We start from the raw sequence: 22559 nt of genomic DNA, 5'->3' as shown, positions 1-22559 counted from the left end.
TAATTTGGAGGCTATGATGGGGGTAATTAGCCTCCTTAACCCCCCCAGGATTATGGGGGGGGACGGCCCTTGCCTGCTGTGCCCTATACCACCCCCGAATTTGTGGGGGTGGGGGCACTAGGCACAAAGCCCTCCTGTGGGATTTTCGGCACTCCTCGACGCCGTCCCCGATTCACGCCGCTGGTTGCAATGATCTTTAAAAGAAACAATTTGGACGTGATTAATTGCACATACATCAAGGAAAAAGGGGAGTAAATACTGCTGACAGAAGAGATCTCTGATAACAAGACAATAAAATACGAGAAGAACGTGAAGATACGGTATGATAAATGACTGAGGGGGGAGGGGGGAAAAACCTGCCTCTACCTTTATATGTGATTTAACAAGAATCCCCTCCCCTAATGAGTCAGAAATTAAGGACTTAAGCTGTGGATTTAAGGCTGTGTGGAGATAAACTTTCGATCCAAAGCAATGTTTCAAGATGAAGCTGGAAAGCTAAGAGTTTTGGAGTGTCGCACTTAGAAAAAAATGCCGTCACCATTTTGTGAGGCATTGTGGGAGCTCTTGGGTCTGGGAGGAGAAAGAGAGAAATAGAGTTGTTTTCATATCGTGAATCAACTCCTCGGTGGGACTTAAGAGCGACAAATGCCAAAATTTACGATGGAAAAAGTGATGTTATCTACAAAGGAGATATATGGAAACCATCTGGACTAGTGGAGGAACGGGAAATCCACACAGGATTATTATACTTGCTATCGGCTTAAGGAGACTAACAGAAGAGATCGTAAAGGAAAAAGAGAAATTATACGAATAAGATATGATGTGGCAACACCAAGATAAGACTGGATAGAATTATGAACTTTGTTTGGACTGATTGGGACTGATTTGGACATTAACGCAGTAATAAGAAGATGATCTGAATTCCCCTTTGGATCTTGAAGTATGGGTTCCCCCAACAAAATTTAAAAATTTGGCTTTGTAATTTCGGAATTTATATGATGTGATTTAATTTGATGTGATTGGCCAGTTAATAAAAATTATTAAAACAAAAAAACAAAAAAAAAACCACGAGCCCAAGTTGCAACCACACACTAAACCAAACCAAAGTCCCAACTTTATAAAGAAAAATACTTTACGAAGTCCAAACTTCTAAGCATTCCTAAACAAACATTTAAAAAACATTTGTATGTCTTAACAAGAAACAAAAGCTGTTTTCTAAAACAAATCAACAAATAATTCTAGCTTTTAATTTATTATTACTGCCTATAGACCAAGACTAAGAACATTACAAACGCAAATACAATTGCTCTATGCAGAAGCAGAATATAAATACAGCGCTCAGTAGTAGGCAGTATGGTGTAGTGGTCAGAGGACTTAGGTTCAAAACCTCACTTAGTCATGAAGCTCACCGTGTGACCTTGGGCCAGTCAGTGTCTCTTAGCCTAACCTACCTTGCAAGAGGAATTAATGAGCCCAAGCTTCATCCCAAATTCATTCCCTTAGCCCCAGCTTGGTGTTGCATCTCAACCAAGTTACCATACAGCTGTACCTTTCATACTGCAATGGTTTGTTATCCCTGCCTTCCCTCTGCAATGGTTCAACCCCCAGTAAATAAAAGGAAGAAATGAAGTATGCCTGCAGAGGACAACCAAGCTCTGATAATCCTAGGCACTCTCCTGCACAAGGGCAATCTGTTAGAAGAGCTCCCTTGCAGTGCAATTTGCTGCAACAGCTCTCCAGGCCTAGGCATCTGTGCACCTGTTAAGGTATTTTCCTCTTCCAAACAGCTTTCAGTTGCCAAAGGGGCAGCTTTCCAAATCACATCCATGTTCATCTCTAATGCAGAGTTAACTTCATTAAGCTAGAGGAGAACTATCCTGTACCGCTTACAAGGACAATTACTATGACAGCCTCTAGGGGGCTCCATTTGATAGAAAAAGGAAACTAGAAAATGCTGCATAAAATATTTTTTTTGCAATGGTCTGAAACAGACCTAGTTGCCACTAAATTTCAAACAAGAGTTGGCACAGAACTTCTTGGATGTCTCCCTTTGCCCTTCCTTCCCCCAAAATGACAGCCTGGAGGAGCAAAAGAATCTCCCATTATTGTAACTGATTATTAAGTACAACATCAATTTACGTTGGGGTAAGAGTCAGGAGCCCAAATCTTGAACAGGAGACCTATTGGGCTCAGCAGCATGTAAACACAGAAGCCAGCAATGATCTTTTTGCCATTAAGAAGAGCTCAGTCACCAAAGCCTAACAGAAAGAGAGCATCTGTTGAGTTTTCCAATGGGTTCTTACACTTCAGCTTGTGTAAATTGAAGGGAAAGAAATCCTTTGTAAACTATTACAGTGACTAGACAAACTGTGCTTGAACCTGTGAAATGGATAGAATTGGATAGTAATGTAAGCCTTACAGAAATGCTCCATGTGAATGTTCAATCTCTCAGAAATCCTTAAAACAAGCCTCTACGGTAGGTTTAGCATCATTATCCCAATTTGGAGAGGGAGATAGTGTCTGCTTCTGCCTATCCTCTGTAATCCTGAGCAAATTTATGGTGGAAATGAATCTTACATATAGAAAATCTTTTACCCTTAATATGGGGGGTATCCACAGTATGGGGGTAATAAAATTGAACGAACCTATAAAGATGTTGTGAAGATAGCCAAAGTAATATAAGTGAAAAACTTTTATTATTCATAAGCAGTATCTAAACATGAAGCAATTATCAGCCTGCACAGTATGACAACTTCACAGTGATTCCATACAAGATGAAAACAAAAATAATCTATTACAACAAAATACTATCACAATGGAGCAAAAAAAGGGGGGAACCCATGCACAACTCTAAAAGTAAAAGCAAACCATTTGAAAACACAGGGTAGAAGAAGACACCACCATACAAAGCAGATAAAATGGAGAGCAGAGGATTAAACCTATTACAGGACAAAATTAATGGGATACCACAGCACCACAAAGGTTTCAGCAGCCCATGAAAATAACAAAAAAAATTGCCCAGTGCCCAAAAGACGTCAAAGCAGGTGTAAGACTGACCTCTCTTGGATAACATGCTGCAACCAAGGGGCCACTGTGGAAAAGGCCCTGTTGCTTGTAATTCTTCCACAATACATTAGTTTTGGAGTACTCAAAAGAAGGGCCTCATCCAATGATTTCAAGGCATGGGGAGGTTTATGTGAAAAGAGGTATCCTTCAGACATCAAAGTCTCAAGCTTGTGCTTTAAAGGTTAAATCCTGTACTTTGAATTGGGCCTGGAAAAGAGACGGTATCCTGTGACGATAATGAAGTACTAGCATAACATGCTCATAAAACCTGGTCCTGTTTATACTCTCCCAGCCTTATTCTGCACCAACTGGACTGTTTTCAAAGGCAGCTCCATATACAACACATTACAGTAATCCAATACAGTGCATGGCTCACTGAAGCGAAGTTCTCGCTTTTCAGGTAGAATCCTAGCTAAACAGGTAAAAGGTGCTGTGGGCCCCTGATGCTATGGGTTTCTAATGACGAAGATGGATCAACAAGCACCCCCAGACCATGATCCTTATGATCCTGAATGATCCTTAAGAGGGAATGTGATCTCCTCCAGAACAGGTTCAACACCACATACCTGATTAAAGGAACCACCCACCAACAGTACTTCCATCTTCTCTGGATTAAACCTCAGTTTATGTAGCCAGCCTCTGCTCTAGCACCTTCACTTGTGTTCAGTGAAAAAGAGAAACAGAGCTTGGTGTCATTCACATGTTGTTGTTTAGTTGTTTAGTCGTGTCCAACTCTTCGTGACCCCATGGACCAGAGCACGCCAGGCACTCCTGTCTTCCACTGCCTCTCACAGCTTGGTCAAACTCATGTTGGTAGCTTCGAGAATACTGTACAACCATCTTGTTCTCTGTCGTCCCCTTCTCTTTGTGCCCTCAATCTTTCCCAACATCAGGGTCTTTTCCAGAGTCTTCTCTTCTCATGAGGTGGCCAAAGTATTGGGGCCTCAGCTTCATGACATGTCCTTCCAGAGAACACTCAGGATTCTCACACACAGAGACACAAACTGAGCAATGACCTTGAGAGTCCTCAACACCAAATCAAAAACCACCTATACCAGCTTAGGCAGGAATTCTGATGTACAATAAAAGGTACAAATACTCCAAACTAGCACTCAAAAATTGGACAGAAGTCTGGGGAAATAGAATTCCTGTAGATTGGAAACTGCCCCCCTCAACCCTCAACTCTATGCTGCTGCTGAACAGAGTACCCAGAGAGGGACCAACTCCCCAATCCTAACCTAACCCATCTCAGTTATGCAAGCAAGTCCTAATTCACATCCAAATCAAAGATGAGAGCAATTTTGATATGAACCAACAGATTGGATGGCATACTTTCTTGTGCCTATGTCTAATCAAACTTCTCATTACACAGCATGTGAAACCCATAGCACCAGAGTTAAAATTACTCTAAGATCTCATTATTAGTAAAGTATTACACCCATATATAATGCTGTGCTGTGACAACTCTTTATCCTATGATACATATTTGAATAAAATAATTTTTAATCAGATTGAGCAACTGAAACAATTCATGAAGCCAGAATACAGATGTCAGCTGCCAACAATACCAAAACACATTTGGGAATAGGCAATATATTGTCTAGAGCATAAATCATACTAGATGCCTCTTCTGAGTCATTTGGGCCATTAAATTCAAAGGGTTACAAATCTTTTATAGAAAGGCTCATTCTTCCAAGAGTGGGGTTTTACATCTAATTTTTATGTGTTTGTTTATTTTTAGTCATCACTGCGGGCAGTGCCACTGGTAAATGGATCGAAAAGTCCTTATGCCAAAGGGACATGTGGCCTGATAGAAAACTGCAGGATGGAATGTTCCATTTTGGTGCCAAATGAACTGAATGACAGGACTGTAGCTCCACATTAAAGCAAACACCCGTTTCATTCTTAGAAATGGTAAACAGACATCCAGTGAAATTGATGAGCACTTTGCATAATTAGGCAACCAACCCTTTGAAGTGTGACCAGCACATGTTCAATTTTTAGTTACATTATTTGATGTGAAAACCTGGAATATTCTCAAAGATCAGACTCATCTTTCCTTTCTTGTCTGAGATGTTCTGATGGTACCATATGAATCTTTGCATATGGTAGATGTGGGGCATTGTGGCTATGTATCCGACACAATGGAAGGAGTGATAAAAACACATAAATCCCCAACTCCACAATTCATATTTTTGTCAGTACTTTTATTTCCTACTTCTCATGTGCTAAGGCACTGGACTGGCAACACAGGAAACTCCTGGAAAGAACATGCTTATGTGTCTAGGACTGATCTAGGGCAAAATTCTTCTCCCCAGGCTGAGACCCTTATTAGAAGACAACAGAAATAAATGAACTGCATATCAATCAATGAGAATTTATCCATCACAACCCCCCTGTTTTTCAGTAGGTACAACCTTGCTACACACAGAGATACATTAGAACAGGAATAAATGCATGCTAGTTTAAAAACTAACAAGCACAGCAGATGCCAAGGCCATATTAAGACATGCTGTTTGAAAAGAGCTACAGCTCCATAGTTAAGTAAGGTTCTGTGCTTCCAGCGTTCAAAATTCACCAGGCGCATTTTGCACCTGGCTATCGACTACTTGAGACCAAGTGAAGATGTCCAGGTGCCAGGATGGCATCTGAAGTCTCCACCATCTGGAGGTGCATGCCTAGGGATCCTTGGATCTTGACTGTTTTCACATTCTATCTGTTATATTTTATCTGAACAATTAGAGTGAATTTCAGGAACCAAAAAGTCGTATTGAAAAATATTATTCTCAAGCCATCCGGCCCCAAAATGGCAACAAGGCATTCCATTTTGGTGAGTGTAACCCTGGTTTAAGGAGCCATTTGGTGTCTAGCTTATATATCTGAGTTTCTAACACTGATTCTAACTCCAAGCACCCAGCATGCACAGTCAGTGAGTGACCTTCTAGTTCAAAGATAAGCCAAAGACAAATTTCTTACAAATGAAAAATATTGGTTTTGGTCCATATGAAACAGAAGCTTAAAAGAAGGATAGGTGACATAATTTCTTACCAATCCCCAATTCTCTTTCTCAAGGTCCCTGGAGTGAATTAAGATTTTCAGTTTCAAAGCCATTAAGGCAGAAAACTAATTTCCCACAGACATTCCCCCAAGTTAGGAAAAATTAACCGAGGAGCAGACAGGAATTTACACTGTGCTGTGTCAAGGGCTGTGAACTTGACTGGCTGTTTATTTGGGCAGACTGAGCAATCCTAGCCAGGAAGAACCATTTCCACTGGGTAAACACTTTCTCTTGATCAAAGGAGGAAGATTTCGTGACCTGCCTTCATGCTTCCCACAGCAAACTGCTGTCTGAATTGAGAAGAACAACACATAGCTGTTAGCTAACACTACAGCATACCTGACAAATCAGGTTTGTACCTTTCTATACAGACATGAAACTAGGCTTCCTTCATGTCATTTCTGGGCAGTGTCAGAATTCACCCTTCAGCAGTGGCATAGCGTATGCTGCTGCTGCCTGGGGCCAGGGTGTGTGCATGTGCCAGGGGGGCAGGGCGCAGTACAGAGGGAGCCCATTTCAGCAGCCTAGCACTCCCCACTAACACCGCTAACTTCAAGACCACACTCGCAGTGGTATTGGTGGTGACAGTGGTGTGAGTGCTCCCAACAAGCTTCTGTTTTTGGTTCAAAACTTTATTTTCTTGACTTGTCCTGACAAACTTTCTGCCTGGACCCACAGCCCAGCTCAAATCAGATCCTGATCAGCCTCCCATCCCAGAGAAAAATCCTGCAGAGGCTCCCATACATTTGCCCTCAACTTGGACTTGCTGTTATTCATGGATGTGGATAATTTACACTTTTGCTCTGTAACAGTAATAAGTGACAATTAAACCATTTTAATTTAGATAGCAAGGAACTCTTGGGGAGGACCAACAACCACAGCTGCTTATAGACTCCAGCCTGTTCTCTGCAGTGCAGTATTCCAGGTGGGACAATGACCTTTCAGTCTCTCCAGCAAGTCAATCTCTTCAGCTTACTTGCAAAAAACAGAAGCAGTTGCTTCACGCAGGCTCTAACTCCCCAGCCAATACATGCTAGGGATACAGCCTGGTGCTATGTACTTTCTAAGCACCTGATTGGGTGATTTTTGTTTGCTATTATAAGCTACACAGAACCACAAAGAGTCTTGAGGCACTTTGAAGACTAGGTACAGTGGTGCCTCGCAAGACAATATTAATTTGTTCTGAGAGTTTTTCGTCTTGCGATTTTTTCGTCTTGCGAAACATGGACTTTGGAAAAGCTTCAAAAATCACCAAAGTCTTCAAAAACCTCAAAAAAGGCTACCACACTGCGTGCTATGAGTTGCTCCTTGAAGTGAATGCACGGTTTCAAGACAAAGGAAACAAACTTGCAAGACATTTCCGTCTTGCAAAGCAAGCCCATAGGGAAATCTGTCTTGCGAAGCAACTCAAAAAACGAAAAACTCTTTCATTTTGCGAGTTTTTCTTCTTTCGAGGCATTCGTCTTGCAAGGTACCACTGTATATTTCATATGGCATAAGCTTTTGTGGACTGCCACTAATGCCATAATAAATATATTTATAGTTGAGAGCAATCCTATGGAAATATCTGCAGCTTAGGATACAGCAGTTCCCCATCTGATTCCCAGCTCAGCCTGTGTTAAGTACCCAACCGCAGCTCAGCCTAAGATACACCAATACACCGTGCGTAACTTGCTCATCCTGGCTCAGCTGGCTGGGCCAAAGCTGCCTGAACTGAGGCTGGCATAAGCCCCAAAAGATGGCATTCCAGGGGCAGGACCAGAAAAGGAGGACTTAGGCTGGATTCTAATCCCATTCAGCCTGGTCACATGATCTGGCAACACAGTGCAGAACTCTATTTTAAAGGCTTGTTTTCCCCTCTGCCAGGCTTAGGCAGAGCAGCAGCAGTAGCCTTGTTGCTGAAAGGGGTTTAGATCTGGTGTAACTTTATGCCAGCATAATTTATACCTGCTTGCCTTAGATCATCTTATTGTGCGTATGACAATATTCTGTAGTTCTTGATGCAACAAACTAACATGGCTACCACTTTGGGGGGGGGGGATGCAGAGACTTAGCATTCTCAAATAAAAAAAATCAATCAATTAATGGATCATCTTGAAAAGCATGGCATTAAGAACACAACTGAATGGTGTATCTTTAGATTTTAAGATGTGTTTTTGGTTTCTATGGGCATTTGCAGTACGTTTTTTCCTGAGACAAAGAAGCTACTCCCACAATATGCATCATCCAGTGCTATGGTCTACACAAGTATGCTGGTTGCACCCTTACAAGAAAGGATGAAAGAATGGTGGTGACTCCACTATGCTTTCATATTAAAAACACTTATTCATACTGGGTTGTTAGAAATTTGCCTAGTAATTTGCACTGAAATAGCAGAAGAGCTGCCCCTTATCCACAGTTTATTCATCCTAGCTATTTTCACATTTATCTGAATGTTAGCCTCATCACCTGTCCAAAATGTCTAAGATAAGCCACAATGTTTGAAAGTGCCAAAAGAATAAAATCAATTGCATGTAGTATAAACAGGAATATAAAGCCTCGCCAAATCCCCTCAAATTAATAGTCCAGCTATGTGTACCCTCCTGACTCAGCTTCTCCTAACTCACACAAGAGTCTACAGGACTACAGGAATATGCTTAGACTTGGACCATTTCCAGGGAGAAATATGTTCTAAAAGAATCGACAGCACTCACACACCACACTTCTCCCACCCCAAATGCATTGAGGGTAGCAGAGCCAAGTGGGGGAGAGGCAAAGCAGTGGGATCAATGGGGACACCCCCTCTCTCTCCTCACCTCAGCCTAATTAAGTGAGACTTTAGACATCTGCACAGAGGTACAGCCATCTACTGTTGAAGAAGAAGAAGAAGAGGAGTTTGGATTTGATATCCCGCCTTTCACTCCCCTTCAGGAGTCTCAAAACGGCTAACAATCTCCTTTCCCTTCCTCCCCCACAACAAACACTCTGTGAGGTGAGTGGGTCTGAGAGACTTCAGAGAAGTGTGACTGGCCCAAGGTCACCCAGCAGCTGCATGTGGAGGAGCGGAGACGCGAACCCGGTTCCCCAGATTACGAGTCTACCGCTCTTAACCACTACACCACACTGGCTCTCATGTTGTCTTGCTATCATGGTAGAACTGGATTTCATAGAAGACTAGCAGAAAGTAATGCTTGGCTATCAAGCCCAGCCTTAATTTGCCAACCCCTGCTCAATAACTACCCACAACATAAACAATATTCAACATTGTGAGCTCCACTATATAGTATTGTGGTGGGGTTTAAAGGGCACACTTCATTTCTAACTGGCATAAGAAAGTACACTATATTCTTCCTTACCTGTCATGCTGGATCCATCAACAGCAGTAGCATCCCCAGGTACATGTACTTAGAAGCAAGCTGCACAGACTTCAATGGTACTTACCTTGAGAAAAATACAGTCAGCTTTCCATTCTAATTCAGCTTAAATCCTTTATCAGAGCAGGAGTAGCCAATGCATTAACCTCTAGATGTTGTTGGACTACAACTCCCATCAGTCCTGATCATTGACCACGCTTGCTGGGGTTGGTGGCAGTTGTATTACCCTGCCCATGCGGGAGGGAAATTAAATTTGTCCTTGAATTTTCAAAAGGAATGATCTGATTTTATACTGAAATAATTGTAAACAAAGCAAGCATTGACTCTGCCATATTGATAGCATTACTGTACATCTACGATAGAGTTCCCAAATCATAAATCTATGGTTAGTCCTTGAAGCTCTCCAGACAAGGTCCTTTCCTCCCAAGTCAGCAAATCATTTATCTGGGGGAAAGTCATTCAGTTTAGATTACTTTAAAGAAGTGATCTAGTCTGAAAGGAGACACAAACAAAGACAAAATATGGTGGCTAGCAATCATCTTTGTCATGCCCTGTGTAAGAACCGCAAAACCTGTCTTCCATGTTCAAAAAAACATGGGAGCAAAAAGCAGGTGCACAAATGACTCCTGCTTGTTGCACTGGAAGTGGCAAATGCGTGCACACCTTTCCTTACAATGCAGCGATTCACAGAGCAAGTGTATACATGCTGACTCTGAAGTAAGTCCCATTTAATTCAATGGGGCCAACTCCCAAAGGACATTCAGTTTTAATCCAATCTTCTGTAACATCTGCAGTTCTTCCTAATTTTTAATCATCAGATAACTGGACTAGTCAGACCACAGGCACATTTTGCCCGATGCTGTTAACCAGCTGTCGTCGTCAGCAGCAGTTGGGATTATTGGCGCTTGGAGCAGCAGCTCTCCAGGGAATAAGGTAAAGGTCAGCTTTTCATCATAAGATCCTTCAATTAGAGATAAGCACGTACAGTTGCCTTAAGCCAGCCTCCTGCAACTTGGTGCCCTCTAGATGTTTTAGACTAGAGCTTCCTCCATTTGCTCCAGCTACCACAGCTGCTGGTGGCCAAAACATCTGGAGGGCACCAGGTTAGAGAAGGCTGCCTCAGACCAAGTCATACCATTTGGTCCTGTGCTGTCCATTTCAACTGGCAGCTGCTTTCCAGTGGTCCTGTGCCACCCGAAACTCTTTTATGCAGATGTGCCAGGGGTTGAACATGAATTCTTTTGGATGTGCTCTACCACAGAGCTACGCTGGGAATGGATCCATTTGGAATGCTTTTACTCATTTTAGAATTGCAATGGTTTTAGCTGTCCTTATAATTGCATATTATGTGGTTGTAATGCAACCTGGGACCTTGCGGTAAAGGGCAGATAGGAAATCTGGAAAACAAACAAGGGATTTGAAGTTGATGATTTAGATTCCACAAAGCAGGCATTCATCAAGTGAGCTATGCTCCATGCACACAAGGGAAAGTCTCTGTTGGTTGGTTGTTTGTTTGTTATTGTATTTATATCCCACCTTTCCTCCAAGGAGTGCAAGGTGACATACATAGTTCTCCTCCTCCTTGTCCTATCCTCACAACCTTAAAGGTCAGGCCTCTGCTACAGTGAGCTCATCCCATCAGTGGTGCTCCTCTCTGCCAGTGGAGACTGGTGGAATGAGGCCCACACTTCCTCCTAGCCAGTCATCAGCACAGGGGAGATTAGGATTGCATCCCTAGTACATAAATGGCTTTAATGCATTCACTACTGTAGTTTCTCATTATAATACGTATGCCAAGGCCATACAAGGGATGAGGTTTTAGTAGCTAGCACTCTGTTTAAAAATGAGCACCTGGTTTTAAAACTGTAATGCGTATCTGAATATAAATTTTATAAGCCTTGCTTTAAATCTGATTCCATAATAGTGTTGATGTTACTTAATAAGATTTAGCCTCACACCATGCTTTTCTCATGTCTCAACTATTTCGAAAACTCAAACCTTGATGCATTTTGTATGCTAGGATGATAATGATGAGTTTTACACTGTTTTAGAATGTTGAATACAAGCGCCCTTAGAACTGTTTTTATACAGCTACCAAATCATTTCTGTGCTAATAGCTGCCCTTGAAGTGGAGGCTTCTGACCTGAAGCACTTTGATGTCCACTGTCTTTCAAGTGCACTTCCAAGGTCCCTTTGTGCAGTATCTGTATACAGAGGAGCTGTCCATTCAGCTGGTGCTACTGAAGCCCCTAGTGTCTGATGCTAGCAAATGCATCCTAGCACAATACTGGTAGACCTTACACTGATTTCAGGCGTTTGCAGCTTTACATGGACTGCCAATCAATCAATCAATCAATCAATCAATCAATCAATGCATGCAGGGGGGAAGAGAATGGGAAAGCTGAAAAACTGCTGGCATTCGCATCAGCCATTGGGAGAGCATTTGGGTGTGGCTTGAGTCTCAGTGGAATGTGGAGGGTGAAGGAGGTTGCAAAGAGATTAGAGGCTACTGGAGAGATTTGAAGAAGGCCTTGAAGAGCTATAGAGAAGGCTGGAGGGATTTGCTAAGGGATTTTAAATGGTTTTCTGGGTGGTGTTCTGGCTTTATGCGCTTTTGCTTATACACGCAATAGCCAGGGATGTAACTTCCACATAAGATGCGATCTGCTTGCAATAACATTTCCACTTAAGTTTACTCACACCCTCTCATGCACTGAAATAACATATGAGAGTCCAAGGGAGTGTACTGCAAAGCCCCTCCTCCCTCCTGCTAGGTGCACATTCAGAGGTTGTGCAGATGTCCATGCATTAATTTCCTTCACAATAAGGCATTTCCGGAATGGTTCAGGGTCTTGCTTGCATTTATTAGCGCTACCAATAAAAATCTATGTGGAGGGCCCCTCCACACAGCCACCAAACACACAGGTGATGTTGCCCATGTGCACATCGGTAGCAGTGGGTGAGGCTTTACAGCACAACTCCTCATGCATTTTTTCAATGCATGAGGAAGTTTGAAGCCTGTCCCCCAGCATGAGTAGGAAATGCTGATTTTCTAGTAGCTTCAGAGTCTCATATGCTCCTTGTCTTCCTAAGGAAACTGAAAGTTTTCCCAGATGGACAACTTTACTCTTCTGGTTTCGAAAAGGCTGAAGAGTAGACTAGACAGAACCCTGAACAAACAAGGGTTCTGAGATCCTAGGAACATAGGAAGCTGCCTTATACTTATTCAGGCAGTTGCTCCATCAAGTTCAGTACTGTCTACACTGACTGGCAGCAGTTCTCCAGGGTTTCATTCCCATCTTTTAACGGGAGATGGTGGGGATTGAACTTGGAAGCTTTTGCTTGCAAAAAATAATAATGCTCTACCACTGAGCTATGGCCCTCCTCCTGTTCCTGTTACAGAATAAAACTTAGTTCAGATTTATCTCACCTTCATGAATGAGTGCACAGGCCAAGGATGCTTTGGCTAGCTGCACAGCTGGCACTGACACAGGTTTCCTGAGACCCTACACAGCATTTACATATTTAATATAAAGGGAAGCTGTGTCCAGTTTTCCTGACCTTCAGCAAGGTTTAATTGCTAGTGATTGCTAACCCCAGAATATCAGAGCATCTCCCAATGAAGGCAGCTCTCAGCCTCCTGGAACTAAAATATCATATTCATTTTGCATGTGACTTGCATAATGCCACTGAGAAAATAATATTCAAAGCCAAGGAATTTTTTTATTTTAATTTAGCAAATTTACACCATGCCTTTTGGGGCAAGGAACTCTCCAAAGCTGTTGGGGTTCACAGTGCCTTAATTCTACACGTTAGGTAAGGAATTGCACTAGGATGAACCTGCAGAGACCCAGAGAAATCAGAGGAGGGTTACAAATGGGTACATGAATCAAGAGAATGGACTAGAACATAGATGGCTTTAAAACCCTGATGGTTTTTTAAAAGGAACCAGAAAAATTCATGGAAGGTTAAGGCTATCAGAAGCTACTAGCCATGATGGCTGTGCGCTACCTACACTGTTGAAGTATGCCTCTGAACACCAGTTCATATGTTCTTATGAACTTTAGAGGCTCCAAAAACAAGCATGCGATTTTGCAGCAAATCTCAGCCATAGGTCTCCAGCCCCACTTGCTAAGACTTCTAATCTGAAAAGGCATTCCAGGTTTTTCTGCTGTTAGATGGTAAATGGCACTTTAGGAAGTCAGAAAGACATTTGTGAAGTTAGCCAAACCAGGCAACAAGAGTACTGAAATATATTTATTTCCTGCAACACCATCTTATGCATGTTTACCCAAACATAAGTACCACTGATATTCAATGAGGTTTATGCCCAAGGTACTGTTCATAGGATTGTAGCCTCTCTATCCATATGAGCCCACGCTCTGCATGCAGTGGTGGTTCTGCTGGTCCACAAAGCCCTGCCTGGAGAGAGGGGTGTTAACCTAATCCTAAATATTATTACTATTGTTATTAAGAATTTATATGCCACATGGATTGGATTACTTTTCTTTTTATTTGCAGAGTAAATCTATCAGGCAATATGTAATCTTCACACCAGTCACTTAGCAAAGCTTAGCAAAAGCTTGCAGACTAACATTTGCAGACTTCATTTCAAACACATTCATTTCAACAAGATTTAAACCAGAAATGATTGCTACATCCAATGCAAAATTGCAGGTGTGCTATAAAACCCATAGATTCCAAAACGCCACTGAACTTTGTACTATTTATCAGTATTTTCTCTTGACCATGGGGAATTAATTGCTTGCAAGGCTCAACTGGTTAACATTTACACAGCATCTTGAGACCCTTGGAGCGAAGAAGCTATTGGCAGAGATTCTAGCGATGCAGAGCACAATGGTGGAATATATTGTATTTCTAAGCAAGGTATGCTCACCAGGGAGGCATAAACTAATTCTAACTTGGGGCATGTTCTCACTAGCACATATTCCTTTAGGGCACTTTATCCCCAAGGGCTTTTTAGTAACAGAAGAGAACACTTTGAGAGTTAGCAGTTTCAGTTCTAACTCACCATTGTCCCAGATGGAGCAGGGGAGAATATATATCCCTTTGGTAATCACCATATGCAATAAAGGATGCTTGAACAGAATGTAAATTAGAGATAATAAATGTGATACCCTCCAGATATTGTGAACTACAGTTCCCATCAGCCCCAGCAAGCATGATCAACACTCAGGATTTATGAGAGCTGGCATTACCCAGCTTTTAAAATACTGCAACCCAGTTGTGAGTTAGGGTCCACCGGCTGAGGACCAGTGATCTAGAAGTAAAAAGGATGGTGTAGATTCAGCTAGTTGGGACCCTGCTGTCACAGTGACCTCTGCTGTGAAATATTCAGGTCAGTGTAGGTGTAGAACAAACCATCACCCTGTGCAAAGAGTGTCTGGTAAGGAAGGGCAGCAGGAGAAAGCCTATGGTCCCACAGAGAAGCATCTTTGGACAGCTGTCTTCATGGACCTGAATCCATCTTCTCACCATGCATACAAATACATATGTTATCCAAATGTTATCTTTCCCAGCTACTTTACCTGTTTTGAGGAAATTTCATCCTCCCAGCACTCAAGAGTTATTTTATAGGTCTGACAATGAAATCCCCACCTAACACCACACATCTATTGTTGCATGGAGCATGCTCACATAACTATTTATGAGCACTTATTGGCTATTACCTGTGACATCCCTGGTGGCATGTAATGCCTTCCCTACCTGATGCAAATGATGTTTTGTGAACTTTTTCCAAAAAATGGTTACTTTTTAAACAACCTTTTGGTCCTCACCAGACTGAATACTTCTTCTTCGTGTGCCATTCCTTAAACACTGTTTGTGGAGCCTTTTAAAAGGGAGACGATAAAATCAACCAAGATAACATAGAATCATAGAGTTGGAAGGGACTGAGGATCATCTAGTCCAGCCCCCTGCAAGGCAGGAATATGCAGCTGTCACTTACAGGGATCAAACCTGCAACCTTGGCATTATCAGCACCATGCTCTAACCAACTGATTTGCATACTGTATATCTTCTTCTTCTTCTTCTTCTTCTTCTTCTTCTTCTTTGCATGCTTTCTCCCCACTCCCATCATTTGAAATTAGTTCCAGGTTGTACAGTCTCCCTCCCCAATACTGGAGTGCACAATTGTGTGTAAACACACACACACACACACACACACACACACAGTTGATCTGTTTCAGCATAGCTACTACCACCTCCCCTTTGCAGCAAGGCCATTTCCCCAACCCCTACTGTGCTACTCTTACTTAATGAAGGCTAAGACTAAAACAGCAATTAAAAATGTGAGGGGTTTTCCTCTTGCTATCTGTTCCCCACAAGATAAACATAACTCCATATGGTCCAATACAACAAAAGTCTCCTTATTGAAAGGAAGTTCAAGATCATGAGATTCCGTTTTTTCCCTTTCTTTTTTTTTTTTTTTTTTTGAAAAATGGGTATCCCATCACACAAATTCTCTAACCAGACACACCCTTACCTGAGAGCAAGTTCTATTGAACTGAATGGAATTTGCTTCTAAGTAGGCATACATAGGATTGTACTGCGAATCTGAAGGGCACCATTCAGCTTTAGTTTAGCACTTCACGAGCAGCGAAGCTTCCTCTTACGCACACACACACACCCCCGGTTTATAAATCCGCAGCGGGCTAGTCAGGCTTTGCAGCTTCAGGAGTCTGAGCCAGGACTACATCGGGCAACCTGAGAAATGCATCTGAGCCTGTGCAGAGTGCCAACTCCCCCCCCCCATCCCCAGTGTCAATGGCTTCTGACGGACCGCTCGAGACGAGGCACACCTGTCTTCTTTTGCAAATGACCCACTGAAGACCGCCCCACATTGATTTTTTTTCTGCTGCAGGGTTTACAGCCTCGGCTTCGTTTCTAAAATAGGAGGGCTGAGGCGCGGGTATGTGGGGCGGGGGCCGGAAAACACTCTGCATATACTCAGCGGCACTATTCGGGGCTGAGCCCCAAACCCTCTCCGGCAGGAGCCCCTGTCTGAAGCCTTCTCAGGCTCGGGGTCCTGGCAGGGAGGCGCCAAAAGGCGAGCGAAGGCGCCGCCGCCGCCGCCTTCTGCAGCGCGGGCCGCCCGCCCTCTGCCGCCTCCTGCAAACTTTCGCCGCAGAGCCTGCCGCACTCCCGGGGACGCCACGCCAAGGCCGGCCCCCTCCTTCCCGCTCGCCGCCTTCCCGCCGGATTCCCCGGCCACGCCGCCTAGTCCACCGCCTCGCCTCCGAGTTTTCCAAGGCACTTAGCAGAAGGCGGACGGAGTGTGTGTGTGTGTGTGTGTGTGTGTGGCGCGCTCGAGGTCTGCTGCACTTTGGCTGGCGAGGAGGAGCCGCACTGCTGGGGGATTCCCTCCTTCCTTCCTTCCCTCCCTCCCTCGCGCGGGGTCTCCACAAGCCACGAGGAGCCGCAGCCTTACCGGGTGGGTCGGTGGGCGGGCGGGCGAGCGAGCGAGCGGGCGGGCGGGAGTCCTCTCAGCGCCAGGCTGGACGCCGCAGAACTTGGGCTCCTCGCGAAGCTCCCATCCAGGCGGCGGATGCGGCGGCGGCGGGGCCTCCCTCGCTCCCTCCCTCCTTCGCTCTGCAGTAGTACAAACACACACCGCGCGCCCCGCTCCCTCCGCCTCAATTGTCATGCTTCTCACATCCGGCTGCATACAGCGCGGATGGGCCCGGCCCTCCCTCCCTCCCTCCCTCCTCGCTGGGTGATCCCGGAGGGAAATCCGGAAGGCGAACTCCTGGCCCGGGCGAGGGGGTCGGGGGGGGGCCAAGTCGGGCCAAGTCGGGGCAGGCAGAGCAGGCGCCTCGAGCCTCCCTGAGGGCCACTGAAGACTACTGAGGGCCACATGCCTTTCCCTGCGGTGGGTGAAGCTCGAGGCAGCAGGGGGCACAGCAGTGAATATGACCGTGACTTTGGTACTGTAGGGCTAGTTTACACTCCTCCCTGTCCTCTATCCACCGGACAGAGTTCAAGGACGCTATTGTTTTGTTTATTTATTGGAATTAAGGTAAAGGTAAAGGGACCCCTGACCATTAGGTCCAGTCGTGGCCGACTCTGGGGTTGCGGCACTCATCTCGCTTTACTGGCCGAGGGAGCCGGCGTACAGCTGTGGCCAGCATGACTAAGCTGCTTCTGGCGAACCAGGGCAGCGCACGGAAACACCGTTTACCTTCCCGCCGGAGTGGTACCTATTTATCTACTTGCACTTTGACGTGCTTTTGAACTGCTAGGTTGCCAGGAGCAGGGACCGAGCAACGGGAGCTATCCCCATTGCGGGGATTCGAACCACTGACCTTCTGATCAGCAAGTCCTAGGCTCTGTGATTTAACCCACAGCGCCACCTGCATCCTAATTTATTGCATTTATATCCCTCCTTTTCCCTCCAAGGAGTTCAAGGTCGTGGACATTGTTCTCCCCCACCTCATTTATTGCCCACACTAACCCTGTGAGGTAGGTCAGGCTGGGAGGCTGTGATTGGCCCAAGGTCACTCACGGAGCTTAGTGGCCAAGTGGGGATTCGAACCCTGCTCTCCCAGGTCCTAGTCCAACACTGTAACCACTACGCCAGCTAATAAAAGCACTCAGAGGGGGCTGGCGGCCCACAGACAGTATTGAGGGCTGCATTTTACCCCCTAGACCTGAGGTTCCATACCCGCAGGGTTAGACAAGGGCGCGACAGCAGTCATTTCCCCTTTCCTCCCTCTAGCTTGACAAAGGTTATGGTCCAGAGAATTCAATTTCTTTTATTGTGAGATATAAAATATTGATGCAATCACAGTTCTGCTCCAGTGCAATGTGTGATCTGCTATAAGGAACTGGTTTATATTCTGGTGCATATTTCACCAACAGCGTTATGAGCATGTGCAAAATGCAATTCTATATAGTTAACTTAAATTAGGGCTATCCCTACACATTTGGGACTAGGAGCACAGCTGAGAGATCGGACAATGAGATTTACAGGACAATGTGCACTCAGAAGTAACCTTACTTATAGCTGGCATACTTCCAGGTAAGTGTGCATAGGATTTGAGCCATAAACACTATTTTATTCAATAATTTATAAACTGCACTTTAAACAGTTTATAACTTTGTTTCAAAAGTTTAAACAAATAAAAATGTCAAATGCTTCAGTATAAACTGGTTTGCAAAATCACGCTGCTATATGTTGTCAAGCACTGATTTAATTTAGCATAGAGGGGAGTGATGAAATGTTTGTGTGTCAACTTCCTTCTTAGCACATTATCCACATGTTACAGCACAAGAACTGGGTCCATGGCACATGCCTCATATAATTTCAGTTTCTTGCTTTAAAAACTGCCAACAGATTTTTTTAAAAAACAAAACAATGTTTTTACATTCCACTTTTCTGTATAAAGTACACCATACAGGCTATGTAAGTAGAGTAATAATACCATAGGTTGGGGTACTAGTGTGACATGATGTGTGTATAAAACCAACAGCATGCACATCTATGTTGTGGTAGTTGACTATCAGGAAGAAAAAGATATCCTAAAATAGAAACAATTTTACTTGCCTGGAAATAACAGCCTTTCTTTAGCAGTGGGTTCGCCTGTTACTGACAATTTTTTAGCGACTTTACTATTTTACAATTTATTAAAATATTTACAGTCTGCCCAATACCAAATGGTAGCAGAGTGAGATTCACAAATAATGAAAATTCCAGATCCTCTTAGGTCAGTTGTCTGAGCTTTAATTTGAACCTTTCTCTTCTGTCTGAACCTAAGCTTCCTCATTACTATAACTTGGGTAGCCAATGTGGTGGCTTTCAGGTGTCATAAATTACAACTCCCACCATCCCTGACCATTAGCCATTAGCTGGGGTTGATGGAAGTTGGAGGCCAAGAAATCTGGAGGGCAGCAAGTGGACTACACAACCACATCCACATTATCACCCCTGCTGGAGGTTGTATGTTGCTGAGTGAATGCAGGAAAGGAGCTTGGGTCTGATTTCCAACACTGGTTTCAACTGGATGGCTGCTGTGCCCTCCCACCGCCCAAGGTGGTGAAACATGCTGTGAAGCAAGAGACATACCTTCCATCCTTTTTCCAAGCACTGTGGATACATTAGGGGTGCAGTCCTGTTCACATTTGAGAGTAGGTCCTATTGAATTCAGGTGTCCATGTTTCCATAAAAACTTTCCTAGGCTTGGTCTACATGGCTGTGATCGTATGCCCCATCAAACATAACAAAGACTTCCGAGAACATGCAAAGGACTAGGTTCTCTTGTTCACTGCAGTTAGAACATTGGAAAGTGATTTATACTGAGTCAGACCACTGCTCTGTCTAGTTTAATATAGTCTGGCAGCGGTTCTTCAGGATTTCAGGTGGACATTCACAGCCCTACCTGGAGATGTAGAGGATTGGACCTGGGCCATTCTGCATGCAAAGCAAGTACTCTGCCACTGAACCGAGAAGGTCAGCATTTCTGCTCTGAACAATAATTCCCATTTAGGATAAGGTGCTTGAAATTGCAAGCAATTAGGCAGGAACATTTAGAGGTCCTATGTCTGGGTGTCACACAAGTGCCTTCTGAAAATGGGACCGTCTGTTCCAATCCTCCTCCACATCCAGAAAAATTGATTTCAATTGATTTCTGAAAATAATTGATAATGCAATAAGGGGAAGAAATGTAGTTAATGCTATAAGGAAGTTGGTCAGGCTATAAAGCTGCCTGGCTCGAGATGTACAGCAGCAGCAGGAGAAGCCATTCCAAACTGCCATTGATTTGATCATAACCAGCTAATTGATTCTAGCCAAGGTCTTTCTCATCTCAGAGACACAAGATTCCCTTATTAAGCCTGGCATTAGTTTTTGCCTCAGCCTACACCACAAATTTAACAAGAAACAAATTACAGGAGTGGAGTCCTGTAGTTCATAAGTCTTCTGAGGTTAATTTCTTTGTACTTCTTGCAAAATGGGGGAAAGTTCTCACTTGCCTTAGTGCACAGCCAAAAACACCAAAGAAAAGAATGGTATTTCAGTTGCAAAGCATGAAAACCAAATATATAAGATTACATGTGCAGTTGTGCGCGGGGAAGGCAAATATATGAATCCCAGTGGCCTGTGTGTATGGGATGGATAACAAAGAATCAGTTGGCTGTCTGGATTCAAAACATGAACAGACTTTCCAACAGGAGAGAGCTCCAGTAGCAGAGTTTAAACTCACAAAAGTTAAGCAGCAGCATAGTGTTAGGAATATATGTTACTAGACTTATCCCATTTACAAGGCTCCCCTCTTTCTACTCCTTTTGCAAGGAACAGACCACACACTTCTAAGTTTAAAATGCTTTACTTACAGATTCAAAAGTCTGATACATGTGTTGTTCTATGCATCTGCAAGGAGAACACAGGCAAACTCTTATTGGGAAGAAAATACAGAATATAGTTCCAAACATGTGTTCTAAGTTTGAGAGCAAACTTAACCAGAGAGAAAGTGGTGCAGAGAGAATGGAAAAGAAAGACGCTCATGGAGGAAAGGGAGTGTGACCTAGTTAAGTCTAGGAACAGAACTCTGTGGTCCCAACCCCTTCATACACTAACTAGCTCTCAGGCATAGTTATGTTTGACTGCAATTTCCCACAGTGTGTATAACTTTAATTCTACACCTACCTTTAGTAACCCTGTGCACTAAAAGAGACATAGAAAAATAACTCATAGACCTCCAATACCACATCATAATGTACATACAAAAGGAATTTTCAGATCTGTATTTTTCCACATACTACATCAAGTTGATTGAGTTATACACATGGATGGCAATGTGCAAATCCATCATTTTTTTAAAAAAAAATTAATCTCCATTATTTCTAGAATAAATAACCATTTTTGCATGCAGAAATGTGCAAAGATTTGTACTAGGGTGGAGTGTTGGCAAAGATAAAAACTGATAACAACATGGTCTAAAGACAAGTGAAGGGTTTTCCATACAGAAGCATACTGGATTGTTAGCAGACACCAATGCAAATATAATTTGCTTCAGCTGTTTCACTGCAATTGCAGAGATCTGGGTTAATGTGGGAGATTTTCAGTGCCTAGAATTCTTAGCTGCAGTCTTTCTGGAACTTCCAAACATGGTGTATTTTGCTCAGCCTGTGCCATTGTGCAGATGTAGGACCTATAGGCTAAGCAAGATTAATGTCTTCCTGGGGAGGGGCGATAGATTGCTCAGGAAAATATGGTTTGCATATAGAAGATCATAAATGCAGTTTCAGGCATCTCCAGATCTGAGAAAGACCTCTGCCTAAGGTCCTGGAGAGCAAATGCATTTTGAGTAAACAACACTTTCCTAGATGGGCCAATGCCCTGACTCAGACAGCTTCATATGTTCATTGAGTCTGATAGAGGTCTATACTGATCACAAGTAAGAAGCCCATGCGCTGCCAAAAAGGAGGATATGCATCATCAGAAAAAGAGGACAAAAGAGAGCATGCAATTTGCATGTGCTGATTTATATGTATATATGCAGATATATACATAATTACTAGAATTTAAATAGAAATTAAATACAACTCACCATATTTGCTTTCCCAGCACACTAGGAATAACTGCTACGAAGTTTTAAATTAGGCAGTACAGTATTGCAGGTACAAACACAGCAGCAACTTTGTGTCCCATTCTTTGAGCACTTACAATTGGCTCTGTCCTTTGGGATTGTCTGTCTAAGATGCACCCCACTGTATTGAACATTGACGGGGGGTGGTCTACATCTGGACTGCACCGAGAGTGGCTAAGACATAAAACAAAGGTATCCCATGGCACCTTTAAAAACATACAGATTTATTGCACACATGGCATGACATTTCTCCTTTCCTTTTTATATTCCCATACTTTCTTGGTGCTGTGGGACACATAAACTCTCACTGATTCAAACATGGGGGCTTACCTGTAGAATAAGAGAATAGGAAGGGACCCTGGAGATCAGTAAGTCCAAACGCCTGCACTGTGCAGAATCTACAGTGCAGGGTGCAATTACAGGATCCCTGATAAGTGATGGTGGTTTAGCATCCTTGACACTACAGTATTTCAATAT

At 43.4% G+C, this 22559-nt stretch overlaps 1 protein-coding gene across 5 annotated transcripts in view; it reads right to left on the bottom strand.

Moving 5' to 3' along the window:
* SYT2 (synaptotagmin 2) overlaps positions 1-22559 on the bottom strand; it is a 149499-nt gene that overhangs the window by 45589 nt on the left and 81351 nt on the right. The window contains exon 1 of one of the 5 annotated variants that reach the window (XM_079979665.1): positions 16928-16953. The exons of 3 other annotated variants lie outside the window; for them this stretch is intronic. The gene's annotated coding sequence lies outside the window, so the exon portion shown is untranslated. Of the gene's footprint in view, positions 1-15982; positions 16007-16927; positions 16954-22559 lie in introns of those variants that run through there. One more of the 5 variants, XM_079979666.1, reaches the window with a different exon arrangement.

This window comes from Podarcis cretensis, assembly GCF_951804945.1.
Source record: "Podarcis cretensis genome assembly, chromosome: 6".
Taxonomy (NCBI): Eukaryota; Metazoa; Chordata; class Lepidosauria; order Squamata; family Lacertidae; genus Podarcis; species Podarcis cretensis.
This window is presented reverse-complemented; position numbering and strand designations above follow the sequence as displayed.